The following is a 19,021-nucleotide window of genomic DNA, read 5'->3' on the forward strand; positions in this document are numbered from 1 at the left end:
AGATTCACCCTCGTCGGGTGGAGGATCAGGTGGCCAATCAACCTCTCCACCAGTGTCTCGAACAACAGTACCGAAAGCATGTGTCAAATCTGCAGCAAAATGACGGTGAATATCGTGCATGGCCTCCATACGCCTAGTTACTCGCCTGTACTGCTCATCACCAACACCAGTCATATCAACTATCTGTTGCACATGAGAAGAACCATCTATAGGCATAGGAGGATTCGTTCGGCTACCCTCTACATCATCAAAGATATATCCCAACCCCTTGTCAGGGGGTGCACCTAAGAATGAATAACTCAAGTGATTTGGTAGTGGGTTGAGCTCAAGTGTAGGAGCATCTTCAATAGACGACTCGAGACGCTCCTGAGAAATTTTCAGCTCTGCTAACCCAAGAGAATCGAATGGCACATCCAACTTCCTCTTCCACAGAGGTGCATTCAAAACCTGAATTTGCTCTACTTTAAAGCACTCCTCTTTAGCTGTGGGTAATTTTATTTCCCTGAACACATTGAAAGTGACCTTCTGATCATGAACCTTCATCGTAAGCTCTCCTTTTTGCACATTGATCATAGTTCGGCCTGTAGCCAAGAATGGTCTTCCCAAGATAATGGGAATCTTCTTATCTTCCTCGAAATCAAGAATTACAAAGTCAGCAGGGAAGAAGAGTTTATCCACCATGACCAAGACATCTTCCACTATACCTCGTGGATAAGCGATGGAATGGTCAGCTAGTTGCAATGACATGTATGTTGGTTTCGGCTCAGGCAGACCAAGCTTCTTGAAGATAGTTAAGGGCATCAGATTGATGCTAGCTCCTAAATCACATAAACACTTGTCGAACGACAAGTTTTCGATGGTGCAAGGAATAGTGAACCTTCCAGAATCTTTAAGCTTCGGAGGCAACTTCTGTTGCAGCACAGCACTGCATTCCTCCGTTAGAGCAACGGTCTCTAAGTCATCGAGCTTCACTTTCCGAGAGAGAATACCTTTCATAAACCTCGCATAGCTAGGCATCTGTTCAAGAGCTTCAGCGAAAGGTATGTTGATATGAAGTTTCTTGAACACCTCCAGAAACTTCTCAAACTGCTTATCCAGCTTTTTCTTCTGCAGCCTTTTAGGAAAAGGAGGTGGAGGATAGATCTGTTTCTCCCCTGTATTACCCTCAGGAGGAGTGTGTTCCACAGTAGTCTTCCTTGGTTCCACCTCTACTTCCTTCTGCACATCTTCTTCAGCCACAACTACATTTTCTGAATCTTGAGATTTTTCAGGCTCTTCGTCTTGCTGAATTTGGGGGCTTGCGACCTTTCCAGACCTTAAGGTGATGGCGTTCACATGTTCTTCAACTTCCCTCTTTCCTGGATTGGCTTCTGTATCACTATGAAGCGTTCCTGGTGGTCGATTCAATAAGGCATTAGCAATTTGCCCTATTTGGTTCTCCAGAGTCTTGATAGAAACAGCTTGGCTTTGGCATATAAGAGCCTGGTTTTTGCACATAAGCCTCAACTCCTCTAATTCAGATTTTTCATTCGAAGATAGACCTGCATCATGAGTTTGTTGTTGAAGTTGGAGTTGTTGCTGAAAACCAAGAGAGTTGAACAGCTTATTTCCAAACGGCTGGAACGGCTGTTGCATCACATTCTGATTGTTGCTCCAGCTGAAGTTAGGATGATTCCAGTTGTCAGGATGATAAGTGTCTGGAACTGGTTGTTGCGATCTCTGAAAGTTGCTCACAAACTGAGCTGAGTCGCTAGATATAGCGCATTGCTCTGTCGCATGCGGACCTGCACACAGCTCACAAACACTTATTATCTGCTTAACACCATAGTTAGCCAGAGAATCGATCTTCATAGACAACGCCTTTAGTTGAGCAGTGATAGCCGTAGCTGTATCCACTTCAAGAACTCCTGCTACCTTGCCCTGTGGATATCTCTGGGTTGGATACTGATATTCATTAGCAGTCATCAGTTCAATTAGATCATAAGCTTCCTTATAGCTCTTTGCCCATAATGCTCCGCCTGATGATGCATCGAGCATGTGTCTGGACTGTGCTCCCAACCCATTGTAAAAACAAGTGATGATCATCCAATCAGGAACTCCATGATGAGGACACTTCCTAAGCATCTCCTTGTAGCGCTCCCAAGCTTCACTTAGCGATTCTCCCGTTTGCTGCGCAAATTAAGTAATAGCGTTCCTCATTGCAGCTGTCTTCGCCATAGGGAAGAATTTAGTAAGAAAATTCTGAGCAAGATCTTCCCAAGTAGTAATCGAACCAGCTGGTAGAGAGTGTAACCAGCTCTTAGCCTTGTCCCTCAAAGGGAATGGGAATAGTCTCAGCTTTACAGCATCTGCGGAAACACCGTTGAACTTGAAGGTGTCGCATACTTCAATAAAATCCCTAATGTGTGTATTGGGATCTTCCGTTGGAGAACCCCCAAACTGGACTGAAGTCTGTACCCATTGAATTATGCCAGGCTTGATCTCAAAGGTATTAGCTGTGATAGCTGGCCGGATAATGCTAGATTGAATGTCATTGATTTTGGGTTGAGAAAAATCCATCAAGGCTTTCGTTCGTGCTGCTGGATCTCCCATTGTAATGAGTACCTGAAACACAAACAAATAAACCGTGTAAGTAAAAGAATCTGAGTCAGTGAACTTTAACGACCACTGATGACAAGCACATAAACTAAAAATTAACACCGAGTCCCCGGCAGCGGCGCCAAAAACTTGTTAGGGCGAAAACACGCGCTAATATTCACGCAAGTATACGCGTTCGCAAGTATTATAGAATATTTTCTAGTTCGTTCCCACAGAGACTGGTTTAGGTTAAGTTCAATTTATGCACCTATGCAACAATGTATGGTTATCGCTCAATGCTAAGACAAATAACAAATTGGGTTTTAATTAAACTAAGAGATTATACTAAATAACATTAACTAAGAGAATTGAGGTTAAATTAATATATATGATAAACATGGGATTCTAACTTCATTAAATACTTCATTCAATAGCCTTATTATTCTTAACCTTAGCATGTGATGGTGAGGACACTAATCAGATAACACGAAACTGATAAACGCCAACTTTCGTTGCACGAGTACCATTCTACCAAACATCCACAAAAGAGATAGAAGCTGAATAGGCACCAATTATATTGAGACCCTATATGTCTATAGAATTTGACAACATAACAGTTTAAGAACAAGTTATCTATCTTGATTACATAGGGCAAGTAAAACGGTTAGAGTTACCTACGAATCATGCATAATAAATACATGAACCTATGCTAGCATGGCAAGTTCTAAACCTCTATATTCACTATCGCTTCAATAGAGATTAACACGCTATCTTATATGTTAGCTACGCACATAAGACGAATAAGCACAACCAATACTAGGATATCAATCAATCACCACACACCAAGATATCGAAACAATTAATTATTGAAATCCATAAGTAAATCCGCTAGAATCCCATGACAACGATTAGCCCATAATCGAACTCATCGTCACCATGGGTTTCAATGAAAGCATGGTATAAACAAGGTCTTAATAAACTAAATAATAATCAAAGTACGAATAAACGAGATGTAGGTTCAACAAGAACGAAAACGAGCTTCCAGAGTTACAACTAATTCAAAGAATCACAAGTTGAAAACAAGATCTTCTTTTTTGGAGTTGTTCTGTGCTTCTAGGTCTTCTCCTTGGTATCCCCTTCGCTTTTTGCGTAAAACACAATCTTCTTCTTCTTAATTTCCCTGTGAAAACGTCTCAAATCTACTTATATAATAGTCCATTAAAACTCAGATTACATAGAAGTTGGAAGCCAAACAGAAGTAGAAGTCTAAAATAATTCAGCAAAATTCCCGACCCTGCGCGGCCGCTCAGCATAGCTGCGCGGGCGCGCAGGTTGCTGCGCGGCCGCTCAGCATAGCCGCGCGGGCGCGCAGGCCTCTACTGGAAAAAATCCAAGTTTGCTCTGTTTCTTCGCTGTAATCTGCCCGTTCCTTTCCTCTCGCAATGGTGAACACATGCCAAGGCTTATTCTTGATGATTCCTCCCCCGAAATGCAACTAATACCCTGAAATGCATGAACACTAGAAAAACGCATCAAATACACAAAATACTTGATTTCAAGACACCAATTTAAGCCATTTTAAGATGTTCTAAGTGGTATAAAATGCCACTTATCAGAACGCCCTACACTTAATCGCATCATTCACGAGTTGCAGCAACAGTGAATTGGAGAAAGTTCTCACATGATTTGCCGAATCTCCAGTCCCATCATAGGCTTTTATAGTGGGAATCTAAAACTTTTTTGTAATATGGGCATTCATGATCTCCACTGTGAAAGGCGGAGTCGGATCATCAGGATCTTCAAGGGGCATTAGTTCGAGATGGTTAACCCGAGGAACATCTGTTGTTCTTCTCCAATGAGTCCCTTCCAAGTTAATGACTTAGGTTGCTCTCCTAACTCTTTCATCCCTATTGGGCCTTGGTGGCCGCCCGATCTGAATAGCTTTCATGCCTTTTTTGAGCTTCAAATCTCCTCCTCATGAGCACGTATCCTTTTCTCAAAAGTTTGGGATTTTATCCTTTGAGTTTCCCGTGGGTTGGGACGCCTCCCTCCAACGGGATCCTTGTCTCTATATCTCCTCATATGATGAGTGTCCTCTTCAGTTGATTGGTCGCTCTCCTTAGTTGTATGGGGAGTGGAAAAATCTCGTTCATCATTATATGGAGTTAAACCTCTAATATTATTAGGCTTGTTCCATGGTTATGGTTGGTGTGGCGGTGGTAACCTACTTCCTCCAACCTCATGATGCAATGGCATCCCTTAAGTGGGATTTGTTGGTGTAGTATGTACCACAATTGGCATCTCAAATCCCACAAGCACTACTAGAAAAATGTCAATAGACATCGGTCAGTAACTGATGTTAAAAGTTTTTCCAACCGATGTCTACGTGGGTGTAGAGAAAGGTACCCCCATATAACATCGATTGTGAATTGATGTCTAGTAACAACTTTAATATCGGTTCCTAATAGAAACCCGATGTATATTCTATATTTCTAAACAAAAACTACATTACAACTTTTTCTATATAGCTTTAATATGATCTAATTATGAACTTTTACATTTAATTTACAAGATAAAAATCAGCATTAACATCATTTTTAAACATTCAACTAATGTCAAAGTTACCTTTTCACATCACATATAAATGAAAACCGATGTTAGAGGTTTGATCAGACATCTGTTTCTTAACTAGATCTGATATGTTTGGGACAAGTAACATCAGTTTTCAGAAGTTGTATATCTCAACTGATGTCTGTTGGCTATACATTATCCTCTGCTGATTGTATTATTTACACCAAAATATACCAAATGCTAAATTTAAAACATATTCCAAAACAAAAATCCACCAAAAAATAAACACGGGACCAAATCAAACCGTAAAATTCTTTTTATCATTACTAAACCTCCAACAAACCAAAAACTCCTTAAGTCATCAAATATAGACTATCTACTTATATTATCTAATCCATCCGATTGGCAACTACACTTATCATATCTAAACTACATAGTACAACAATACTTCAAGTACAAACAAAGTCAAAATTAAATATTTTACGGAACATTTATCCGTACAAAACTCAGAAACTACTCCAAAATTTGGACACCAGTGCAATTCGAGCTTCTGAGGCGGCCCCCTGCCTGATACTAATCCATTCAAGGTAGTTGATTATGCCTCTTGCATTTGGAGTGCTTCTGTGGGATCCAATGCTTCACGCGAAACATTCAAAATAACTTATATTACTCCAAGCAACTCATAAACCTGCAAAATTCATTCCTTGCAACACTTCTACAAAAACAAACATAAGTCACTGAAACCTCAAGAGAGAAACTGCACGTGACTGAGGCTCACTTGATGGAGCTTCTCAGAAGGCCCCCCTGCCTGATACTAATCCATTCAAGGTAGACGCTAATGCCTCTCATATTTTGGAGTTCTTCTGTAGGATCCAATGTTTCACGTGACACGTTCAAATTTATTTCCATCACTCGAAGCAACTTATAACCCTGCAAGATTTATTTCTTTTAACTGATGTAAATATGGAACATTAAAAAAATGGAACAATCAAATATATTTCAGTCCCTACTAAGCACAAAAATGTAGCTTAAACCAAGATCTACATTTGTTAATGCTGCTAGTATTGCACAAGCTACGAAAAATATAAAAGATCTGACATCATTATGACCGATTTAAAGACACAAATACATAACAGAAAAAGGTATACACACAATGAATAATATCATACAAACAATTTTCCAAAGTTAAGACGATGCGATGATGTACTTATAAACAAGGTAACATGTTGACCTCGAGCTAATGGCTCTGTATGTGCTGTTTTAAGTGAGAGGGCTTTTGGAAACTTAAACCACATTCATCACATGTATTGGACTTTAGTCCTTCTTTTTCCTCATTCTCAGCTGCCGCTCTTTCATTCACTTCATCCTAATAAAAACAAAATCGCACAAGAAATTTAGTGAATATGTGCGCTCATGGAATCGACCTTCAAGGGAATTTGATACAAAATAGTTACAAGTTAACCAAATAGACAATTTAGTGTAAACAATTTAGATAATGTAAGCTAGTCTTATACTGTTTAAAATTCAATTTGAGTATGCATCATAAAGCTAGAATTTATGTTTCTAGTAAAAGGATGTGAATTCTCTATTTTATATAACTATACACTTGATGATACAGAGAAGAAGATAAACAAATATTATACCTGGTGGTGAGATAGTATATGAGAGAGGATGAGAGACTTCTCGGCGCAACAAATACCACAATATTCACAGTAGTATCTTCCGATATCTCTAAATATTGGCCCTTCTTTCTTTTCAATACCATCTACCTCCATCTCTAATCCAAGAAAGCTCAGACCCCGTAATTAGAAACCTGAAACTATAAAGGTACATCAGATTATGAAGCATATGCATACATATACTAAAAAATATTATACCTGGTGGTGAGACATGCATACATATATGTCATGTAAGCAGTGAGGCATAAAATATAGTCAATCCAAATTGTACATCTCATTTAGACTTTAACTGAGAAACAAATATATTAGAGAGAATCTTTACTTCTTACAAGTTTTTGAGTTTTAGAATAAGTTGCTAATTCTATCCCGATAAAAAGGAAAAGACACGAGGCCTTTCTCTCCATCCACCTAAGGTGAGCAGGATAGGTCCAATTAAAGGGGTCTTATGGTCAGGACTTAGGAGAAGTACCTAACCAAATTCTAAATCTCAAAGACCCCAACACAAATATATATCTAAGCTTGTCCCCATATTTGAAGATAACTAATCATGCTTGAAATATTTCCAAACACATTCACCACGAAGATCAACAAAATTAATATTATCGCGGACTAAAACACACACGAAGAAAACCTAAATCCCATATTTGAATCTTTATATCCGTTGCATTCTCCACCGAACCCAAAGAGCGTCACAGTTCTAAGAGAAACATATATTCAAACTAGTGAAACTTTAATGACATAATAACAACTTAGTTTCCCCCCTTACTCAGACACTAACAAGATACATTAAAAAATGTACAATCGATCAAACATATATCAAAAGATTAACCAGTATACCCATAAAGACAAATTTAACAAACATTTATTTAAAAAATAAACAAAAATATACAAGTATAGTAATATCTGTTGGAAAATATGGGTATAAGTCCCATATTGGTAAGTCATATTTTTTAGCATTATGACTAGAAGATGTGTGAGATATGATGATATTCTCTTAATAATGAAAATTATTATTTTCCATTAGAATTTGACTCAAATATTATGGCATAAATTAATTTGATTTTGTTTCAGATTAATTGATATGGTGTATGTTTTGATATATTTAATCTGATTCTGTTTCAGATTATTTATGGAATAGAGTAGCTTGCAAGTATTACACTGATTCCATAATTAATGATATTTAATTATGGAAAAGAGTAGCACACAAGTCTATCTACACCTATATAAACACCTCTAAGGCGTTAGGGTTAGACACACCAAAAACATATTCGCCTCTAAACACAAATCTCTCTCTCTCGGTGATAGTTTCGTGCCCGTTCAAGCTCGCTGAAGGTGCTCGTTATCCGTAACGCCGCCGCTACCTCGTTTTATCCTGGGAGGCTATCGACTCGCACATACGGTGAGAGGCGAAATAGCTTTAAGGAGACAGTTTCAACTGGACTCGAGAATCTCTCTTCTGTTTATATCTTTTCTTCCTCCGTTTGATTTCGTTTACTCACGCACACACTTGTTTGATTATTTGTATTAATCGCAGATTGTTTTCACAATCTTAAAGCTATTTATTTTATATACATCTGTGACTGATACATCTGTATCTGCTTGTTTTGTTGAGTAACAGATCGATGGAGAACCAAACTGTGAACGATTCGATGAACATGACGGCTGATCCCAACGCACAGATCACTGGATCTGATGGGGTTCACCAGCAGCCGATTAACCCTAACGCACGGATCGTACGATCTGATGGGGGTCAAACGCCTGTTGGACATGTGCCTTCGGGATATGTGCCTGTGGGACACACTGTCATTGGACAGTTTAGTGTTCCTCTTGGACAGATATCGGCAGGATTCACTCCTCCGATCATACATGCGGTGCCTACTGGTGTGCATACACCTGTAGTACAGACGCACGTACCATCTGTTCCACCCGTGGTGCCTGCTGCACCTGTTATGCCAACTGTGCCTGCTGCACATGCTGAAAAACCTGAGAAGTTCAACGGAACGAACTTCAAATGTTGGCAACAAAAGATGCACTTTTATCTGACCACGTTGCATATGGATCGCTTCCTTAAGGAAGAACCACCGTTGCTCACTGTTGAGAGTAACATGCAGACTGTGTATGCTGCTGATGCTTGGAAGCACTCCGACTACATCTGTCGGAACTATGTGTTAAATTGTTTGTCTGACTCGTTGTATAACGTATATAGCGCGAAGCCAACAGCTAAGGTCTTATGGGAGTCACTTGACCATAAGTATAAAACCGAGGACGCGGGGGCAAAGAAGTGGATTGTTGGCCGCTTTCTTGATTATAAGATGGCAGACTCTAAGACTGTGGTCAGTCAGGTGCAGGAACTGCAGGTGATCATTCATGACATTCATGCTGAGGGAATGGTCATAAGTGAGTCTTTCCAAGTTGTTGCTGTTATTGAAAAGCTTCCACCTGGATGGAAAGATTTCAAGAACTACCTTAAGCACAAGCGAAAGGAGATGTCTATGGAGGATCTTATTGTTAGACTTCGTATTGAAGAAGACAACAGAGGGTCCGAGAAGAAAGTTAACGTTGCCACTGAGAAGGCAAACATGGTGGAGCATGCTCAAAGCTCCAAGCCCAAGAAGGCTAATTCTGGTAAAGGGGCAAAGCTGGCACCCAAGGGAGGGATTTCGAAGTCGAAATTTCAAGGGAAGTGCTACAACTGTGATAAAGTTGGTCATAGGTCTTCTGACTGCAAGAAGCCCAAGAATCCCAACAAGAAGAAAGAAGCAAACATGGTAGAGAATATCTCCAAGGAGATGGGTGACATAGACCTCTGTGCTACGGTCTCTGAAGTGAACCTGGTCGGTTCTAATCCACGTGAATGGTGGATTGATACTGGTGCTACTAGGCATGTTTGCTCAGACAAGGCGGTTTTCTCTAGCCTCAAAGCTTCCGATGCTGGTGAGAAGCTCTACATGGGGAATTCAGCAACTTCTACCATTGAGGGTGAAGGCACGGTGATCCTGAAGATGACCTCTGGGAAGAATCTGACTTTGAAGAATGTACTTTATGTGCCTGATATTCGCAAGAACCTTGTGTCTGGTTCTCTGTTGAATAAGCATGGCTTTCGCATTGTAATAGAGTCAGATAAAGTTATTTTGTCTAAGAGTGGTATGTTTGTAGGCAAGGGTTATTTAACTGATGGGCTTTTTAAGCTCAATGTAATGTCCGTTAAGGACGATAATGAAATGAAGAATTCTTCTGCTTACTTGCTTGAGTCTCCTAATTTATGGCATGCTAGATTAGGATATGTAAATTATGACATTTTACGATGTTTAAGTGCAAAAGAATACATACCTAAACTTACTATCGATCCAAAACATAAGTGTGAGACTTGTGTTGAGGCAAAATTAACGAGATCATCATTTAAACGTGTGGAAAGGAACACCAAAGTGCTAGACCTAATACATAGCGACATATGTGATTTAAAATTCGCTCCAACAAGAGGAGGAAACAAGTATTTTATTACATTCATTGATGATTGTACAAAATACTGCTATGTATATTTGTTAAAAAGCAAAGACGAAGCTATAGATAAATTTAAAATCTATAAGGAAGAAGTTGAGACACAACAAACTGAGAAAATCAAAACGATACGAAGTGATCGTGGAGGTGAATATGTTGAACCGTTTGGAGAATTCTGTTCACAACATGGTATAATCCATGAGGTCACTGCACCATACTCCCCTCAGTCAAATGGTGTGGCTGAAAGGAAGAATCGCACTCTGAAAGAGATGATGAATGCGATGTTGTTAAGCTCTGGGCTCCCACAATCGATGTGGGGAGAAGCCATCTTAAGCGCAAATAATATTTTAAATATTACGATGCGCAAGAATAAGGATGTAAGTCCTTATGAAATGTGGAAGAAAAAGAAACCAAGTTACCAACACCTGAAAGTGTGGGGGTGCCTTGCAAAGGTACTGATCCCTACACCGAAGAAGGTGAAGATAGGTCCTAAGACTGTGGATTGTGTCTTCATCGGATATCCTCCACACAGCACTGCATATCGGTTTCTTGTTCATGAATCCAAGATTCCTAATATTCAAAAGAATACCATTATGGAATCAAGAAATGCCTCATTTTTTGAGACGATGTTTCCCTGTAATCCAGGAAACCAACAACATATGACGTCTAAACAATCTCATGAGTCTGTAGATGACGATAATGAGAGTGACGAAAGTGAAGACGAAAATGTGGGGGTAGTGAGAAGGAGCAAAAGACAACGAACGGAGAAATCCTATGGGTCTGATTTTATGACCTATTTGCTCGAAGAAGGTGACCCAAAAACTTATAAGGAGGCGGTTACCTCACCTGATGGGCCTATGTGGAAAGAGGCCATCAAGAATGAAGTTGATTCAATTATGCAAAATCATACTTGGGAATTAGTGGACTTGCCAACTGGTTGCAAACCATTAGGTAGCAAGTGGGTTTTCAAGAAGAAGTTGAAAACTGATGGCACTATTGATAAGTATAAGGCCAGACTTGTAATTAAAGGATACAAGCAACAAAAAGGCCTTGATTACTTTGATACATATTCTCCTGTAACGAGAATAACGTCCATAAGGATGATGTTTGCTATTGCTGCAATGCGTAATCTAACTGTACATCAAATGGATGTGAAAACAGCTTTCCTAAATGGAGACATAGATGAAAAAATCTATATGGAACAACCTGAAGGGTTTGTTGTCCCAGGACAAGAAAGGAAAGTGTGTAGATTGGTGAAATCATTGTATGGTTTGAAACAAGCGCCTATGAAATGGCATGAAAAATTTGATGAGGTCGTGCTGGCCAATGGTTTCAAAATCAATGAATGTGATAGTTGTGACTATTACAAGGATAACGAGAACAGCTATGTCAAGGAGAATGACAATGGCTATGTCATGATGACACTATATGTAGATGATCTACTTATTGCTGGAAGCAATGATAAAGTTATCAAATCTACAAAGGACATGTTGAAATCAAGGTTCGACATGAAAGATATGGGACTAGCAAATGTAATTCTGGGAATTCAAATTTCTAGAACATCAGAGGGTCTCGCATTAAGTCAACCACATTATGTTGACAAGATCCTTGAGAAGTTTCTTAAGGATGACTTTGAGAAAGCTAGGACACCTGTGGATATGACTTTGCACCTATCCAAGAACAAAGGTGTAGTTGTTTCCCAATTGGAATACTCGAGGATAATTGGTAGTCTGATGTACCTCATGAGTTGTACAAGACCAGACATTGCATACTCAATTAGCAAGTTGAGTAGGTTTACGAGTAATCCGGGAGCTGATCACTGGAAAGCGATTATAAGGGTACTAAGGTACTTGAGGGGAACTCGAGACTATGGACTGCACTATGGCAGATACCCAGCAGTATTAGAAGGATATACTGACGTAAATTGGATATCTAGCAAGAAAGCACTTAAGTCTACGAGTGGCTATGTGTTTACATTAGCTGGAGCGGCAATATCATGGAAATCCTCAAAACAAACGGTGATAACTCATTCCACGATGGAAGCTGAGTTTGTGGCACTAGATAAATGCGCCGAAGAGGCTGAATATCTACGTCAGTTTCTGGAGGATATTCCAAGAAGGCCAAAGCCTGTAACTACAATAGGGATTCACTGTGATAGTCAATCTGCTATTGGCAGAGCACAGAGCACGATGTATAGTGGAAAGTCTCGTCATATACGACGACGACACAGTTCCATTAGACAATTGATCTCAACCGGAATTATCACTATTGACTATATACCGTCAAAGGATAATATCGCGGATCCACTAACCAAAGGGTTATCAAGAGAAGTGGTTGAGAAATCATCGAGAGGGATGGGCCTTAAGCCTATTGCTTAACGGCATCATGGTGGACACCCAACCATTGGTGACTGGAGATCCCAAGAACTTGGTTCAATGGGACAACTAAATCATGATGACCAAATCACTGTGGGGGTAACCCCTGGCCTGTTCCTATGATGAGGAAACAGTGAGACCCGTAAGGTACGAGGTTAAGCTTTGAGCCTTTAATGATCTTTGATGAATACATGGAGCTCAGGAGTGAACGCATGGAATTCAGTTGAGTAAACGCGGGTTACTCTATAAGATAAAGATCACCTATGTGGGAGAGAAGTGGGGCCGCTTCAAAGGAGAATTGCGAGGCACAATTCTTTAGAAACTTCTGCAGAACCAGGACGATGTTCCATGGCCAAAATGGACATACTCATGAGAGCTGAACGAGTCAGAAATGATATAGTGATAAGTATATCATCGTTTACATAAACGGTCGAACAGTTCAAGGACAAGCACGTCTACTGTCTACCAGTAAAGTCGGTATGCTTACTCGAGCGAAGGTTCAAGGAGCATTCTCTACCTATCGTATGCTATATCTGATCGAAGAAACTATCACCAAGTCAAACTCCGTGTCTGTCTGTCTGTCTGTCTGGTGTGTGCTACTAAGATCACCAATCTCACCCATGTGGGGGATTGTTGGAAAATATGGGTATAAGTCCCATATTGGTAAGTCGTATTTTTGAGCATTATGACTAAAAGATGTGTGAGATATGATGATATTCTCTTAATAATGGAAATTATTATTTTCCATTAGAATTTGGCTCAAATATTATGGCTTAAATTAATTTGATTTTGTTTCAGATTAATTGATATGGTGTATGTCTTGATATATTTAATCTGATTCTATTTCAGATTATTTATGGAATAGAGTAGCTTGCAAGTATTACACCGATTCTATAATTAATGATATTTAATTATGGAAAAGAGTAGCGCACAAGTCTATTTACACCTATATAAACACCTCTAAGGCATTAGGGTTAGACACACCAAAAACATATTCGCCTCTAAACACAAATCTCTCTCTCTCGGTGATAGTTTCGTGCCCGTTCAAGCTCGCTGAAGGTGCTCGTTATCCGTAACGCCGCCGCTACCTCGTTTTATCCCGGGAGGCTATCGACTCGCACATACGGTGAGAGGCGAAATAGCTTTAAGGAGACAGTTTCAACTGGACTCGAGGATCTCTCTTCTGTTTATATCTTTTCTTCCTCCGTTTGATTTCGTTTATGCACGCACACACTTCTTTGATTATTTATATTAATCGCAGATTGTTTTCACAATATCTCCATTAATTATTTATCGATTTAAACTCTAAAATACGTGCAAGCATAAATCAAAGGTGTGCACAAATTAGCTATACCAATATTATGGACCGAGAAGATATATTACAATGTCAATATTGTATATATAGAAAATAAATTAATTTAACGAGTATTAATTTACAGAGGAGGGTGTACCTTGAGATCAACTGGATATTCAATTAACATAATATAAATGATTGTTCATCTGATATACAACAAAAATATTTCAGTACCATCTACCTCCATTTCTAATCCAAGAAATCTAACCAGTGTAGTCTTTCCACAACTCCTCTCCCAGCAAACAATCAAAATATTGTTCTCCTTCAATAGGCGCAATATGTCAGCTCAGCAATAGGAAGTTTACTTCTGGATTCTAACATTACTGATACCTATAATACCTAATTTATACAATCAAGCAGACTCGTATAAATTTCAAATGTAAATAACTTTTTAATAAACAAACTACACAATAAAGCATAATAAAATAAAATTAACAAAAAAAATAAATCATAATAAAATAAAATTAACAAAAAAATAATTATCAGTTGAAGCTTTCGAGCAAACAAGTCTTTATTCGTCTCATACCTGTATCAAAAGTAAGAAAAAAAATTAAGTCCAAAAATCCTCAATTGGGATTCAAAAATAATTAAGGATTACATTCTTACTCACTTCACTTTGAACAAATCATTACCCACTTCAATTCAAACAAAGCGTCGGAGTTGAGAGCTCCGAGATTCAATTGAGTTTCTAGATTCAATTGAATTTCAAATAGCTTCGATTGAATTTTAAGCTTATTCTAATGATTGCATATTCAATTAAGAGAGAGAGAGAGAGATATGGGGGGAGAGTGAGAGGAAGTTGGGTTCGTCGGAGAGGGGTTGGGAAGAGAGAGGTGGGCTAAGAAAGTCGGGATGAGAATGAGATAGTAAGATTTGATGATAGATGATATGTTTATTTTGGATTTCAATTTTAGTTTTAAGCTTTAGAGAGGGTGTGTTGATTTGGGGGAACTAAAATTTGTGTAAGTGGGGAATATTTGGTGAAGGGGAAAATATATATGACTTAAAATAGATGCGGGGAAATGAAAGAGTTAAGGGCGTGTTTATTTTCTTAGAGCTTATATTAGATATCAGTTGTGTTAGAAAGTGATGTCTGAATAGCCATACACATCGTTTTTATTTTGAGCGATGTTGAAAGTACTTTTTTACATCGGTGGCCAATAAACTGATGTCTAATGGGCGATGTCTATTAACAAATTTTTAGTAGTGAAGTTGTGTTTCCAAAGGACTCTTAGCGTCGAGCTTTGAGGATTCATCCCTAGATTTGGGATGGATTGAGATCCAGGTGGTGGGATGATGGGATTTAACGTCCCTTGAGTATTGTAAGTTGAGTGGGCCAGGATCTCAACAGTGGGTGAGAATACTTGAGTAGTTCCAACCGGGGTTTCATCATATACGTTGAGCTGCTTCATGTATTCACCATAGTTGATGTCTTCTTCCCACGGACGGTGCCAAATGTTATGGGCGTAAAATTAGATTCTAATTAATGCTAGGGTTCGTAAGCCCAAGGCCCTAATTGACTGCTCTCGTGCTTCGTGACTCGATTCTGTCTTCACAAGATGTCTACGTACCTTGCGTTTAGGAAATGATTAAGTCAAAAAACATTCTGATTTGTGGGTGAGATACCTTATATAGGTGTTGGTAACCCTCGAATTTGGTTAGGGTTAGGACACTTGATGGATAAGCCTCAGACTTAGATTGGATTTTGGAGTCTAAGAATGCAGGAAGTTGGCTCCTTATTCATTGGGGAACCTTGGAGACCAAACCTCAAGGAATTAAATCCTTAATAAAATACCATTTGTAAGATGTTATTTTCCCCTATTTATTAATTACAAAATTAATAAATATTTAGGGTTGGGGGCCTCATTAATTGGACTTCTCTTTCGGACCAAATCAGGTCTAATTAATATGACGTTAATTATGCAATTAGGCTTATTTTTATTGCCTATCAATATATATTTATAAATATTTAGAAAGATAAAAAATAACTAAAAGGCTATATAAATGCCAGAAGGAAAACATACTATAACCAAAGGAAAATGGTTCCTTTGGTTAGACATGATCCAAAATATTTATAATTTATACGATAGTAATAGAGAGAAGAGTAAACTTGGGAATTAAAATATGTCGAGCGACATGATAACAAAAGATATATGGTCTTCATCATAACAATTAACATCAACGATATATATTGTCTCTTGAAGACACCCAACAACCAACTATCATGGCCCCAATAAGTCAAAATCATTTATGACACAACATAAATTATAGTTTTAACAAAAATCTACACGAGCACCTAATAATTATAGTGATCCCTTTGATTATCCACGAAAAATAAATAATTCTAAAATTATATTAGGATGAAATTTCATAGATATAATTTTATATAAGTTTATAACTCCTTAAAAACATCAATTTATGAATTAAAATATCAACCTCCTAAAAATATAATATATATTAAACTCCAAAACTGTGTATAAAATATATAAGCCAACAAAATGACACTTAATCGACTCTTAAGAGCCCAAAATATAAGTCATCAATACGACCGTCCAAAAATGGTACAAATTGCCATCAATCATGGCCCTATTAAATGGTACAAAATTTAAGATGAAGATCAATTACGCTAGCTAAATTACATCATGTCCAAATCAAACCATCAAGATCCATAAACATATTAATTTGTAGTAGAATAAAAAACTATTTTAACATCGAGTTTGTAACATAAAAGTCTAAACATACATAAATACATGTTAACAACATCAATTTTACAAAACATTCACAGGTCACATAAAACGTTACCATAATAATGTAATTTTTACTAATTATAATTAACCAAAAAAGCTCACAATAATTAATTACTAATACACACATAACCAAAATCAATATTTGAAGAAACTGGTTGGATAATGGATATTTAAAGGCAATATACTTTTAATCCAATCCGTTTTAAATTTCAAAGCATGCAACAAAGCTCACCATTCGTGGCAAGAAATATTCCTCTCATTATAGGGTCAAACCCGTCATAAAAGATACTACCACAAAAAATTACCATATCACAAAAGTCATCCGAATCCGTAAATTTAAATAAATATGATTCTAGATTAGAGTGTTTGATCTATTTTAATAAATGAATATTAAGTAATAATAACATGACTTAAAAGAAGATTATTCAAGAGGCCTGGAAAAGCATAATTGTAGCAATAAGTAATTACAATCATTAGAGCATTCAAAAATTAAAATGTAAGTTACCTAAATTAGACCTATTATTCATGAATGTTGATATGTAATCAGTGTCATTAAAATGATAATGTAATTATCATTAACCATCTTGAAAGATTCACTACAGTATAGATCTATCATAATTGAGGGCAAAAATTGAGCAAAATTTAAACATGAAGTTGATTAAGATGAATAGCTAACTTAAATTAAATCATGGCACAAACATTTTTATAAAGTATTAAAAAAATAAGCACGATTAAGATATGAAGTAATTAAGATTGTCCAACTTAAAATGAACTAGAAATGTTTACAAATACTAACAACTATTTTTATTATAGCTAAAGGTTTTAACAGGAAAGTGAAGAATAATCAGGGATTCCAATAATCTGGATAATATATGAAATTACATAAACATAGTGAAATTGAAGAAATTTACAGTAAAAAATTAAAGGAGTTGTAACCTGAATTAGCTGCATATGATGAACTTTGTCAAAAACTCAAAACGAAGGTGTGTATATAAGTTATATTTTCCATTATAATACGAGTTACTGAGTTATGTATGTTACTAATTTTATGAAATTATTCTGACAAATTAAGTTTATCAAGGTTTCGATTAATAGCTAGATTGTAGTATAATTGTCATAAAATTGAGCTCATATCAAATCTTCGTTGTTTTCCCTCTTTGTTGTATATTTTTACGTAAAGTTAATGTGTGATTCAGTGTGTATATAAATTTATTTGGTGTAATCGAGGGTGAGGTAATATCACTCACCATCATCACTTTTTTTGTGTTTTAATATAAATATTTTCAGACCATTTGAACTTCAATTTACAGACTATGCATAAAATCATGATGGTACCACAGTTAGCTAGTTGGTGCGTAAGCACTAATTACCAACTTTACTCATTATTATGGTCAGGACTATATTAATTATTATTGTATACTTGTGTTGCATCTTCATTTAAATATTATTGTTTGTTAAAATCTATCTAAGTGTAAGATGGTTCTCTGTAATGGCCAAACGATATAGGCACAATTGACATCACAAAAGTGGAAGATGACGTTGTGCAGTTGGAGAAAAATCTGGTAATTGAAGAAAAGGAAACCTTTAATATCTTGAAAACACTAAATTGTTTGTCAAGATTCTAATAGCAACTGAATGACTAGAGCGATTTGTTAGTATTTGTACCATAGAGACAACACTATTATGTTTAGTTTAAGACATTTGGATTATTAATATTAGTGTTTTATCATTTATTTATTTTATAATTTATTATGTCTTTATTTACTGCAATACAAATGTTAGATTAATAAATGTACTTGAAATATGATATGTATTTTATATCTCTAAGTATGTGACTCAAAAATGAGATGTGATAACAGTATCAATATTCCTAATGGTCCATACTCGAGTATTATTATTCAGGGATAATAATAATGCATTAAGACTAGTGTGTTTATTGACTGTGACAAAGATGTGTGAAAATGCTTATATTTTCCAATGAAAATATTTACAATAAGCTCCTGTATTTATAGGTATAGCTGAGCTAATTAGAGCCACAAATCAGATAGCAGATCCCACTAAATCTGCCTGGAAATCAGCCTACAGAATCCCCTATTATCAGCCTATCATATCCTATAATATCAGCCTAAATCAAGCCTAATATAGCTGGTACAAGTCAGAGATTTACAACTAATAATTAAAAGTTATATACATACTAATCAGCTAGTAAATAACACCTAT

General features: G+C 37.1%; 1 long non-coding RNA gene and 1 other non-coding gene across 7 annotated transcripts; one reads left to right on the plus strand and one right to left on the minus strand.

Moving 5' to 3' along the window:
* The first annotated feature begins 2,095 nt into the window (after positions 1–2,095).
* Positions 2,096–2,202, plus strand: LOC141669129 (small nucleolar RNA R71). The gene has a single exon (XR_012553421.1). It is a non-coding gene; the product is annotated as a small nucleolar RNA R71 (small nucleolar RNA).
* Positions 2,203–5,446: 3,244 nt separating this feature from the next.
* LOC141667285 (uncharacterized) lies at positions 5,447–15,043 on the minus strand. Of its 6 annotated transcripts, none has more exons than XR_012552542.1 (5): positions 14,665–15,043; positions 14,236–14,580; positions 6,792–6,967; positions 6,356–6,514; positions 5,447–6,078 (listed from the first exon to the last, which is right to left on the minus strand). It is a non-coding gene; the product is annotated as an uncharacterized LOC141667285 (long non-coding RNA). The 6 variants fall into 6 exon arrangements; XR_012552541.1 differs by having other exon boundaries at positions 6,380–6,514; positions 6,792–6,961; positions 14,263–14,580; positions 14,665–15,040; XR_012552540.1 differs by having other exon boundaries at positions 6,380–6,514; positions 14,263–14,580; positions 14,665–15,040.
* Between the last annotated feature and the right edge of the window lie 3,978 nt (positions 15,044–19,021).

Source organism: Apium graveolens, chromosome 6, assembly GCF_009905375.1.
Source record: "Apium graveolens cultivar Ventura chromosome 6, ASM990537v1, whole genome shotgun sequence".
NCBI classification, from domain to species: domain Eukaryota; kingdom Viridiplantae; phylum Streptophyta; class Magnoliopsida; order Apiales; family Apiaceae; genus Apium; species Apium graveolens.